Source organism: Pipistrellus kuhlii, unplaced genomic scaffold (assembly GCF_014108245.1).
Source record: "Pipistrellus kuhlii isolate mPipKuh1 unplaced genomic scaffold, mPipKuh1.p scaffold_m20_p_1, whole genome shotgun sequence".
NCBI lineage: Eukaryota > Metazoa > Chordata > Mammalia > Chiroptera > Vespertilionidae > Pipistrellus > Pipistrellus kuhlii.
The window spans coordinates 102,610,964-102,624,859 of record NW_023425404.1 but is presented as its reverse complement, the minus strand read 5'-3'; positions in this window follow the sequence as shown (position 1 = coordinate 102,624,859).

Genomic DNA, 13,896 nt, shown 5'->3' with positions numbered 1-13,896 from the left:
AAAGTGTCTGGATATAGAGTTCAAAACCATGCTTAAAAGGTTTTTCAAGAATTTTCTAGAAAAGGCTGATAAGACCTATGAGGATATGAAAAGGGATCAACTAGAAATAATAAGGGATCAACAAGAAATAAAGAATACATTGTCTGAAATAAAAAATATACAGTCCTAAAAAAAGAATGGAAGATTGCAAGAATCAAGTCAAAGATTTGGAACATAAATAGCCAGAAAATACTTCTCTGCAGAAGCAAGAAGACAAGAGAATCCAGAAAGTTGAAGGTAATGTAAGAAACCTCTGGGACAACTTCAAGTGAACCAACATCAGAATTATGGGGTCCCAGAAGAAGAGAAAGAGCAAGATACTGAAAACATACTGAAAGAAATAGTGACAGAAAACTTCCCCCACCTGGTGAAAGAATTATATCTACAAGTCCAGGAAGCGCACAGAACCCTAAACAAAAGAAATCCAAGGAGGACCACACCAAGACACATCATAATTAAAATTCTAAGAGCAAAAGACAAAGAGAGAATATTAAAAGCAGCAAGAGAGAAACAGGTAGTTACCTATAAAGGAGCACCCATACGATTGTCAGCTGATTTCTCAACAGACAGGAATGGCAAGAAATATTCAAGGTGATGAATAGCAAGAACCTACAGTCAAAAATAATCTACCCAGCAAAGCTGTCACTCAGAATTGAAGGCAAGAAAAAGAGCTTCACTAATAAAAATTTTAAAAAAAGCTAAACCGCCAAACCAGAATTATTTGAATTACTGAACGGGGTTCTTTTGGAAGAGAAAGAAAATAAAGATAAAAATTCAACAAATACATAACTATCAGCAAGTGAATCTAAAAACCAAGGGAATTAAAAAACCTGATGAACAATATTAACTGTTGAATATAATAGAATCAGAGGTATGGAAGGGGAGTGAACTGAAGATTCTAGGGGAAAAGAGGAGTGGGGGTGTGGGAAGAGACTGAACATAAACTGTACACCTATGGATGAGGACAATGGGGGATGGGGAAAGGGCAGAGGGTGGGGTAGGAACCTGGTGGAGGGGGAAAAAAATGAGGAACTTTTGTAATAATATGAACAATAGAGGTTTATTTAAAAAAAAAAAAGTAGCATGCTAATTATATAGGGTCAACCAGACATCTTCCAGATGTCTGACCTCCTCCTGGACAAAGCCATGGTGTAGGGGACGAGGCAGAGGCAGTTAGGGGTAATCAGACTGGCAGGGGAGGGCAGTTAGGGGCAATCAGGCAGGCAGGCAGGCAGGTGAATGGTTAGGAGCTAGTGGTCCCAGATTGTGAGAGGGTGCAGCTTGGAATGGGGGAACACCCTCCCCCCATGCATGAATTCTGTGCACTGGGCCACTAGTTATGATATAATTCTGTTTTTTATAAATTCTACATATATGAGCTCAAAATTATAATATTTAATTGTATCTACTTTTGTCTTTATACACGTTAAAATCTTTAAAAAATCAACATAAGAACAGGGTTTTATTACTTAAAAAAGGTCTAAAAGAAAGTTCTATAAGATTTAAAATAAAACTAAGTTTTGCATCCTTCGTGTTCAAAACAATTCAAATGGCATTTTCTTTTCTTATTCTAAAACTTATCTCATAAGTTAGTGTATCTAAATATATCTGACACTCTGCATTTTTTATAATGACTTTAGTGAATATGTAACTTGATGTCTATGTACCCAGAACTTAGCATTTGGTCATTTTACAGGTAAGAGATGAAATTGATGAAACTTTTGTTAAAAAGTTCAACACTTGGTAGAAATGATGATTATGTCTCTGAATATTTTATGCCATTATTCAAAATGCATTATGTACAAGTACATGTAATTTTGCCCTTCACAAATAAGAATGACATGTAATTATTTATGTTGCTGTTTATACAGGACAGTCAAAATGGTTATCCTGCTTTAAAAATAATTTGCTTTTACAGACAACATGTTATATTTACACAATTATTTTTAGGTTTTATTCAGAAAATCTGTTTTCAGAAATTTGTATCTTTGGTAGATTTCCTTTCAATATTGAAATATCTTTAATAACTGTCAATGGTAATAGTTTATACTAGAAAAATTGGAATGGATGGTAACTGAGTAATAAAATAAATTATTGGTTGTCAAGATACTATTATTAGGGAAAAAAACAGAAAAACTTGAAATTTAGCAGTAATCAAACAATATAAATGATAAGCTTGATATTTTGAGATTTTTATCATAAACTTTATATTTTCTCCAATAAATTTCACACATTATTTTAACAATATTTTCAAGATAAATATTTTATATCTCTCTGTTAGAGTATTTGGAGAAGATCAAATATATATGTGTATTTTTTTATGGGAAAACCATTAGTATCTTATTGAGTTCAAGAGGAAGGAATATAAATAGAGTTATCTAAAACAGGAAATAATATGCTTCAAAATAGAAAAATAAATTTCCTTTGAGCTGGGAGCATTTCTGAACTTCAAGGAGAAAAAAAAATCAAATCCATAAAGAATAAAACTTAAACGTGAATATTTTTATTGAATTTATTAAGGTGACATTGCTTAATAAAATTATACAGATTTCAGGTATAAAGTTATATAATACATCATCTGTATATTGTTTTGTCTGTTTACCACCCCAAGTAAAGTTTCTTGATCACATTCATCCCTTTTACTTTTTTCTAACTCACCCCTCCCCACTTCCTTCTGGAAATCACCATACTGTTGTCTGTGTCCATGAGTCTTTCTTTTTTTCTTTCCTTAATCCTCTCATTCTTCTCACCCAGTCCCCAAGCTCCTTCCCTCTGACAACTATCAGTTTTCTACAGTCAGTGAGACTGCTTCCACAATTTTTTATGTTGTTGTTGTTAATTAATCATCACACAAAGATATTTTCCATGTATTTTAGATAGAGTGGAAGGGGAGGAAGGGAGAAAAAGTAAAAGAGAGAAAGAGAGAGAGAGAGATGAATGTGAGACACACATTGATTGTTCGACTCTTGCAGGTGCCTCAACCTGAAGCCAGGCATGGAACCTGAAACCCAGGTATGTGCCCTTGACCAGGAATTTAACTGGAGACATTTCAGTTCCAGGGCCAATACTCTAACCACTGAGAAACACCAGCCTGGGCAGTCTCCATTTTTTAATTTTTTTATTTTGTTCATCAAATGCCACATAAAACTGAAATCAGATGGAGCTTCTCTTTCTCTGAATGGCTTATTTTGTTATGGGTTTGGCATAGAAGAAGAGACAGTTGAATATCAGAGGTTCAGTAAAGTAAGCCTTTATTCAATGCAGCGCTGCTGGTTTAGGGAATTCAAAGATTCAGATCCTGAATAACTTAGACAATGAGATTTTCTCATATATTTCTTTCTTTCTTTCTTTTTAAAAATATATTTTATTGATTTTACACAGAGAGGAATTGAGAGGGACAGAGAGTTAGAAATGTCGATGAGAGAGAAACATTGACTAGCTGCCTCCTGCACACCCCCCACTGGGGACATGCCCGCATCCAAGGTACATGCTCTTGACCGGAATCGAACCCGGGTCCTTTCAGTCTGCAGGCCGATGCTCTATCCACTGAGCCAAACTGGTCCCGGCTCCTTATTTATTTCTGAGTTTCTTTGTTTCCTAACTACCAAGCTTCTGTGGTGGGCTTTCACAGCCCCTCCTAAGTCAGTTAGAATGAGGAATCTAGATTGTATTTTATGTCTTTCCTGGATGGCGCCAGTGACCTCCCTCTAGCTCAGTGGTTCTCAACCTTTCTAATGCCATGACTCTTTAATACAGTTCCTCATGTTGTGATGACCCACAACCATAAAATTATTTTTGTTGCTACTTCATAACTGTAATTTTGCTACTGTTAATGAATTATAATGTAAATTTCTGTGTTTTCTGATGGTCTTAGGTGACCCTGCTAGTGGTTGAAAACCGCTGCTGTAGAGCCTAAGACCATAACCTAGGGCAGGTTATGACATTTCTTAGCCTTCCAGCAGCAGACCTTTTTTCCCCCAAAAGTGTGGTGGAAAAGCCCTAGATCACTTTTTTGGTGAAAAAATCAGATGGAGCACTGCCATGCCTCACATCAGGATCAGCTACATTGACTAATGACGCCTTGCCCTGACACCAACCAATTCATGGAGACCATGACCCAGAGCTGGCAACCTGGAAAGCTGATGAATATTCTGTCGACATCCTCCCTGACACCTCCAGATGAAAGCCCTTTAGACAGGGACCCTGAACATTCTCTCTCTCTCTCTCTCTCTCTCTCTCTCTCTCTCTCTCTCTCTCTCTTTTCAGAGCATTCTCTGCCTTTCTTCCTTCTTTTGACTCTCAAGATTTATTTATCTTTCTCTCTCTTCTGAGCTCCAAGGGTCCTTCTTTTGCCTCTGTACCTCATTTCCTGAGCCCATTTCTTCCAAGCTCACTTCTACCTCTGTGACTTTCTAAATAAACTTTCCTTATAGTTTGTCTTGGCTCTGAATTCTTTCTGAGCCAGAACTCAAGTAGTGAGTTTGCTGAATTTAGAGTTTAACACTTGGTACTGCTTGGTCAACAGTACAACCAGCATAATAGGAAAATAAAACAAAGCATATTAGCACATATTCAGGAGATAGTCATCGACTCTGAGGGAGTTTGTGAAATAATCATCAAGCACTAACTACATTAGGACAGGGGAAGAATTGTTAACACTTTGAGAAGAGAAGAACAGAATGTAGTTCTGACATTCTAACACTGTGCACCCAAAGACGCCAGGACTGTAAGAACTTGCTGATATTTTCTTTCAATTTATACCTAAACTAGATTCCTGGTGCACAAAATTCCTGCACTGGTGGGGTCCCTATGCCTGGCTGGAGATCAGAGTTGATCAGTTCCCTGCCTCACTGCCTCCCTGCCTCCTCCTTTCCTTGCCACCCACATCCACCACCACCCACTCCCAGTTCCCCGTCCCAGCCTAATCAGGACCTGCTGGCAGGGGGGGTGGGGGGGGAGGCAACTGCCACCACAGTGGGTGGATGGTGGGCTGATGGAGGCCTGTCAGCCAGGGGAGGGACTGGGGTAGGAACCCAGGAGGTTGAGTGCTGGCCTCAAGGAGAGATCAGGCCCTCGGCCTCCCTTGGAAGGGGGCCATGTCTGCTGCCACCTACCTCCAGTTCCCCATCCCAGCCCAGGGGCCTGCCAGCCTGTGGGTAAGGATTGAGAGGTTGGGCTAAAGTCCCCATCAGCGATTGGGGCTCCTGCACTGAGTGTCTTCCCCCTGGTTGTCAGTATGTGTCACAGGGACCTGTCATTCCATCATAATGGTCCCTTAGTCTTTTATAAATGTAGTTTAGGGGGCTGAAGCATGAAATTTGTCCACTGGGAGGGGAGTCTCCTCAGCCCATCCTCCCCCCTCTCACATACTGGGAGCCCTCAGGGGATGTCCTACTGAGGGCTTAGGCCTGCTTCCCTACAAGCTTCAGTATAGCCTCCGGGGAGGCAACTGGGCTCATCAAGGGAAGGAACCAGCCCATCACCTCGCTGCTGTGGCCACTGTCAGTCACCACAGCCACCAAGGTGTTTTCATCAACACAGACTCCAGTCCCTTCATCATGAAAAAATGACAACTTTCTTTAGTCATTTTCAAGATGTGTCTTTCATAAGATATAACCTTTCTTTCTTTCTTTCTTTCTGCCTTTTTTCCTTCTTTCCTTCTTTCTTTCCTTCTTTCCTTCCTTCCTTCCTTCCTTCCTTCCTTCCTTCCTTCCTTCCTTCCTTCCTTCCTTCCTTTCTTTCTTTTTTCCTTTCTTTCTTTCTTTTCTTTCTTTCTTTCTTTCTTTCTTTCTTTCTTTCTTTCTTTCTTTCTTTCTTTCTTTCTTTCTTTCTTTCTTTCTTTCTTTCTTTTATCCTCACTTGAGTATGTTTCCATTGACTTTCAGAGAATGTGGAAGAGAAAGGGAAAGACAGAGAAGAAAGATCAAAGTGAGAGGAACACTTTGATTGGTTGCCTCCTGCATGAGCCCTGACCTGGGACCCAGCCAGGAAGGAGCCTGCAACTTAGGTACATGCCCTTGATCAGAATCTAACCTGGACTTTGTGGTTGGCAAACTAGGCATTATCCACTGAGCCAAATCACATAGGGCAGGTTATGACACTTCTTAGTCCTCCAGGAGCAGACCTTCGTTTTTATCCCCAAGAGTGTGGTGGAAAAGCCCTGGATCACCTTTTTGGATTCTTATGCCCAAGTTACTAAAAATATTACTAGTGTCATGCAGGGAGCTTAGCCAATGAGCTATCAGAAAATGTGTTTCTTTTCCTATCTCCTCTGATCTCCTGCCAAGGCCTAAAGCTTCCAGCCCTTGGCAGGGGACCCCCAAATGGCTCTGATCACTAGGCTCCACCCCAGCTGCCAAGGCTGTAAGACTCTAGCCAAGGCTTAGGCCCTAGGCAGGGACCCCCAGCTGGCTCTAATCATCTGCAGGGGACCCCAGCTGGCTCTGATTGCCTGGCTTCAATGGCCCAGCTTCCACCATGGCAAGGCCAGCAAGGGCAGGTGGAAAGCTTGGCTTCCTCCATTGCAGGGGAAACCCAAGCCTCCCTCCTTCTCTCCATGGCTGGCAGACATCTTGGTTGGGTTTATTTGCATATTTGCTCCTGATTGGCTGGTGGGTATGGCTGTGGGTGTGGCAGATGTGCAGTCAATTTACATATTGCTCTTTTATTATATAGGATATTTTTCTCAAATGTCTGCTCTTGTTTTGACATAAATTTTTATTACATTATTTAACCTAATTACTTAGTGAACAAAACTGTTCAGTATTTGTTTTCATCTATGCAAAAATTAACGAGGAACTAAGGACACAGTGAACTGAGAAAAGTGGGGTGATTCTGTTATGGTCATCAAGCACAGTGGAAGGGTATATGGACAAGGTGAGTCATTCTATCCCTAGATGCCATTATAAGTGCACTACATGTTCCCAGTCGGGACTTTAAAGTGAGATTGGTCACCATGATTCTGTGTTTTCTTCAGCCTTATTCAGCTATACCCATTGTCTTATTCAGCTATACCCACTGCAGCTCATGAGCCACATGAGGCTCTTTGGTCCCTTGTGTGTGGCTCTTCCACAAAATACCACCGCCTGGCTGAGTCTATTTTGAAGAATGGCATTAGAAGAAGTTTCAGTTTAAAAAATTTGGCTCTCAAAAAAATTTCAGTATTTGTACTGTTAATATATGGCTCTGCTGACTAATGAATGTGCCTACCACTGAGCTACACAAATGCAGTGGGTTTCACTTCGAGGGGGTTTAACTTTACAAGGTTTTGATTTGTTCTCTAACAAAGTCACAGAAAAGTCAGAGAAAGTCTCAGAGAAATTCACAGAAAGTCACAGAAGCTGAAAATATTACAGGGAGTGAATGTAACGATTGAATGTATTACTTAAGATGGATTAAGGGAAAACAAGAATGTGAGGTATTTAGAATTCTGTAAATAATATGTCATAGGATCAGAAGGGTTTAAAGTTCCATTGAGATCAAGAAGTTTTATTCAGTGCATGAGAAGGAATGAAAATGAGATTATGGATAGCTTGATATTATCAGTATAAGTAGTTATAAGGTATATGTATGGAAATAAATAACTTTGGTGGAATGAAGAACAAAAAATATTTTATTGAATGTCAAACCTGACTGAAGTTGGCTCAAGATAAAGTGAGAAAAGCAAATTGAAAATAGCAAACATAAACATCTGTTTTGTAGAAAATAGGCATTTTAATGGGAAAGACAAGATCATAGAGGGACAGAAAGTTAAGGACATAGGAAATATCTTTCTACTACTATCCTCTGCATAGTAGTTGCATTTATAATCTGAGCACTAACAGAGTTACTTTTAAAAACCACAAAGCCCTAGCTTGTTTGGCTCAGTGGATAGAGCATATGGACCAAAGGGTCCTAGGTTCCATTCTGATCAAGGGCATGAACCTTGGTTGCAGGTTCCTCCCTGCAACCAGGGCTCCTGCAGAAGGCAACCAATCGATGTATTTCTCTCACATTGATGTTTCTCTCTCTTTCCCTCTCTCTTACATCCTCTCTAAAAATCAGTCCGCGATGGTGGTATAGTGGTGAGCATAGCTGCCTTCTAAAAATCAATAGAAAAATATCCTTGGGTGAGATTTAACAAAAACAAACAAACAATAAATAAAAGTGATTAAATGTTTTAAAAACCCACAAAACACATGCAATAAAATAAATGATATATAGTAGAGTTCTGATAATTGTATTAATTGGTAAAAAGAAGGGAAATCACTTAAGTTTAGTACATCCTGGTGTGTTATAAAATTTTTATTATTGTGTGTGCATTTACATATTCAGAAGATGAACAAATATATCTGCTCTCTGCATGTCAACAATTTTCTGTCTATACTACTACTATTTTTACTTAATTATTTACTTAAGGAACATTATGTCTCTTTCTAAAATGGTTTAAAAAATAGAAAATAAATAAAGGGAAGTAAAAAATATACCCTTTTTAACATATATTAATTTTAATTGCAGCCTTAATTTTACATGAATTAAAACCTGCCAAATAAAAACTGCTACCTATTTCAATACTCTTGAGATTTAGAAACACTTTGGAATAAGAGTAGAGTAATATATTTAACATTTGAGAATAGTTATACTGCTAATACACAGGTTATTTTATCTTTATATGTTTAAAAAAATCTCCAACCTCAGAATTATTAGAAATATTAGAAAAATTATTAATTGTGCATAAATAAAATTATTTTACCAACCAATTGAAAATACATTTGAAAACATATTATTTCTATAATTTAATAAAAATTTAGAAAAATACATATAAATAAATATTCTGCTATGATTTGAAATTTTATAGAAACACATATACCGTATTTTTCGGACCATAAGACGCTCTGGACCATAAGACGCACCAGTTTTTAGAGAAGGGAAATGTAGAAAAAAAGATTCTGAAACAAATAGTGTCCTAAAATATTTTATGTGCATTAAAACCCAACATCACAGTCATAAATACATGTAATCAACCCTGTAAAGTAAACAGCAGCATTTAGAACCATTTTAGAGCCGAGCAAGCACACAGAGACCACACAGAGCCGGGCAAGTAAAAAAACTTTTTTTTAAAGTATATGTGTAGGCTATATTTGGACCATAAGACACAGAGACTTTTTCCCCCCACTTCTGGGGGGGAAAAAGTGCGTCTTATGGTCCGAAAAATACGGTATAAGTTTTCTTTTCCAAAGGCTATATTCTAATTGAAATACAAAACACAAAATTTAATTTCTTTGGACATATTGAGAGAGTTTTAGGCTATTAGTTTTCCCATCCTTCTAATTGACTTTTGCACTATTTTACTTATAAAAGAGTTTATTTTAATTCACTATATCAATGTTTTTTATTTTTAAACTAGGTCAGTAGGTTTACTTTCATTATTGTGTGTGTTTTTTGCAGCTGTGGGAGAGGCAGTAAGTGAAATTTACAAGAATATTGTAAATTACCTTGTTTACACCTGACTCTAAATAAAGCATCAGCTTTGCAATCTGGATCTGTTCTGTGGCCTCAACAAGGCACAGAAGATCCACCTAGACCCAGCTTATTCTCTATCTTTTCTTCATCCTTCACCGGCCTCATTGAATCCTTAGCTGTGCTGGCATGGAACAGGACAGATAATAGCTTTTGAAGTATTGTAGAAACTTATGAACACTAGGGGCCAGGGCAGAGTGTTACTTAAGGAGAATACAGAAAGAAGGAACATGGACTCCATGGCTAAAAGAAAACACACACGAAACAAACAAAATAAAAATAACAACAAAATCTGCCAAAGGTAGCAAAGACAAAGAAAAAATGAAGTAATCCAAGGAACAGTACCATCACTAGAACATTTAAGACTATTAAAATTAAATTATAGAGATTAAGCAAAAAATCAACTACACAAAATAATGGCTGTACGTGATTTTTTTTACCAACCTGGGAGCCCAGTAATTCCTGAAAACTCCATATGCTGTGAGTGTTAATTGGTGTGCTTGAATGTGGTAGAGAACTGGTTGTACTTAAAAACATGGTTAAGTAATTTTCATAACCAAAGCATTGAACTGAGAAATACCCACATTATTGAAAAGGAAAACAAGAATGATGAAAAAATCAATAATCTGACTTTTAATTCACTATGTATTATGAGTGGAACAAAAATAGGTTAATATCCTAAATGTCTCAAAAGCTGTATTGGGACTCTACCTCGGGGTGACCTTTTCTCTATCCCACTGTCTGGCCACAATGGCATCAGAAGGAGGATGCTCTCCTCAGCCTGGACAGCAATCGCATTCAATGAGAGAAGCTTCTCAATTTTAGCTCAACCTAACTAACAGATTTTTTTTTTTAATGACTGGACAAATGGACTACAATTCTAAATTTAAGACATTATTTTAGTTTTAATTTGGTATATTAGTGTAATAGATAAATTTTCAAAATGAGAAAATTTATACTAAATAAATTAATTGAATATATGTGTCATATGTAAATACATATATAATATGCAAATATATGTTATTTATAAAAATATAAATAATATTACATTTATACTACACATTTTTTCATTTAAATATTCCATTTGCTTGTTTGTTACTTATAAAAGTACAAGAAAATGTATAATGTAATTGATAAAAAACAAACAAACAAGTATAGTATAAATCACTATAAATGAGCTCCCTAAGGCTAAAAGAATGTTTCAGCACAAAAATATTGAGCATGGAAATGTTGCTTCTGGCAGACGTTATGGAGAAAAGTATGTTTTAAACTAGATTTAATAATCTGTTTACTAAATTTGTTACATGGTACACATAGCATTTTCCCATTTTGCTCAATAATATGGATATATTAAATAAAAGCTTCTAATTTTATTCCCTGTTTTAAAAATATTTCTTCTTTGCTAGAAGTGGTATATGGAAATGTATTTTTCTCCTAGAATTCTTCTCAATAATGTAGCTTTGGCTATACTTACTGAAAATTACTTCATATATTTTATAATAAGCTTGCTTTTATTGAAGAAATAATTTACAATACTCTTTTTCTTCAGTTACATCATATGACTGGTCCTAGTACAATTATTATACATGAAACTTGATGGTAATATTTTCTTCCACACATTTCTTCCTCTCAAGAGCTGAGGAAACTATAATCTTACAGTTTTTATATGTTAACAGTGAATGGAGATGTAGAATTGGGGGATAGGAATTACTGATTTTGATGAGGTGGCAAGTGAGAGTTTCTGGAATAAATATCACCTCCAATGAATGTCAAGATTTATAAAGAATGAGTCTCACCACTGTCCTCTGTACCTCCTAGGAAGTTTATATCTAAACATCAATAACCTTTGAGGTAATTTTAACTTATGTCCATGTCACCTAACTCCATTCAAGCTTCACTTCTGAAACACACCCTCTGGGAAAAGCATTACTTATGCTTCTGAACAATCTAAAAGGACAAAATAAAACATAAGCAGAAACATAATTCTACTCCTTCCCTTTTCCCATGCGATTTCTTGCCATAGTTCTTTCGTTATATCATAGACCAAGTTAAAGAATATGATACATAGCATAAATTTCAAATGTTACTGTACGTTTTCGTGTGCAAAACAAACAGGTGAGAAGAGACCACACCCACACATCTGTAGTATGTTGTGATTTTTTGGAGAATATAGGCACTTAACCAGGAACGGAGCATATGCAACCCAGCTGAGCAAATCTTTCCCTGACATCTGGCTCCATGATGTGCAGCCACTGTCAAGTTCACCTTTCATAGGCTAGATTATGAAAATCAGGAAATGCCCTGTTCTTATAGTCTGACAATTATTTTAGAGTTAACTAGAGGTCCGGGGCACATTGGGTGGGGTGGAGGGGCCAATCAGTGTGAGTGATGGGGGGACACTCAGGGAGGGGACAGCTGGGGGGAGGAGCCATAGGTGGTTGGCCGGCCAGCCCTGCCACCAACTGGGGAGTTGAGGGATGAGCAGGGGCTGGATCAGGCCAGTTGGCTGCCACATTGTGTGTCATAGCCACCAGTTCTTCTGGTCGTTCTGCTGTTCTGAGTAGCTGAGCTTTTATATAGATAGATGATTGATAGATAGATAGATAGATAGATAGATAGATATCAAAGCTTCCAGTGAGGACGAATGTTCATGAATAAACTGTGAGCTCCATAGTAAGGGAGCAGGTTTTCCCATTTTGTCTATCACAATCAACAAGTGCACATCTTCGTTTAGATAATAAGGGGACATCTGATCCCAGGTGTCCTGTAATATTCTAGGTTTTAAACAATCTCAAAGTGCCATTTAACTTTAATTATTTATAAAAACTGCTGTGTAGATTCTTTGTAACTAAATAATATTTTCTATAAATCCAGCTTGTCTACTGACTTCCTTGTGTAAATCGGATTAATTATTTCATTGAATTTGTAAAATATATTACTTCTAGAGAAGCATCCCACGGACCACTGGCAGTCCATGTGGTTGGAAAGGTTGGCGACCGCTGGTTTAAGGAAACCTTTGGAGCAGAGGTCGCCACTCGGTGGTCTGAGGACCACTGGTGGTCTGTGAGGTCTGAAAGGACCCCAGAGCCAAGCTCCTTAGGTCTTTAGTAGCATAGACATCTCACTTTGCTTCTGAGTAGAATCACTAAGATCTGTGCTAGGAATCTTGGCTATAGAAGAGCTTGAAGCAGAAATCGCAGCAAAGGTTTCATGCCTTTCCATCACATGGACAAGTCGAGCTATCTAAACTGTATGTCAGATAAAAACCACTAATAAGCAAAATGACCCTGAGGGCGGAAGGCTGCCAGGGGAATTCAGATTTCATAAAGCATATTGTAAGTCCTGCTGCCTTATCATGGCCAGGAGTCAAAACCAGACATCAGACCTCTCAAGCGATAAAGAGACAGTTTTTTTCTGTCCATATATAAGTCAGTGCTAGCCTACAAAAGGCTTTGTTAGTTTATAAATTAAAATTTCACCAGCTATACTTTATACTTTTAGGATATCATTATCAATTTAAAGGATTAAAATTTACTGTTATAAGTGGTTATGAAAATAAAACATACATTCTGACCCTGAGAAAACAAAATGACATACATGTGTACAATAATGTAAGTACATAGAACTTACTTTAGGATTAAAATATTTTAATCATATGACTGAGATCATGTGATACTTATCTTTCTCTAACTGGCTTATTTCACTTAGCACAATGCTCTCCGGGTATATCCTCCTATGTGGAATCTAATGAACAACATAAACTGATTAACAAAAATATATCCAGAGACATAGAAGCATTGAACAGACAGTCCAAACTCAGAGGGAAGGTAAAGGAGGGTGAGTGAATGGGAAGAAATAAACCAATGAATTTGTATGTATATATGCACAACCCAAGAACACAGATAATAAGGTGGTGAAGGCCTGGGGATGGGGGCAAGGTTGGGCTGGAGGGAAAAGGGGACACATGTAATACTTTCAAAAATAAAATTTTAAAAATTAAATTAAAATTAAAAACATTAAAGAAAATAAAACATTTTAATCAGCACTTATTTCTCTAAAAATTTTATGAGTTAAAAATCTAAAGTTAATAATGGACATAGTCAAGTTAAATCTGTGGCGATTTTTAAAAAGTGCCAAATGTGCAATAATTTTGCTTTCAATAGTTGATTTTAGCCGGGACCGGTTTAGCTCAATGGATAGAGCATCGGCTTGGGGACTGAAGGGACCCGGGTTCGATTCCGGTCAAGGGCATGTACCTTGGTTGCGGACATATCCCCAGTAGGGGTTGTGCAAGAGGCAACTGATCGATGACTCTCTCTCATCGATGTTTCTAACTCTCTATCTCTCTCCCTTCCTCTC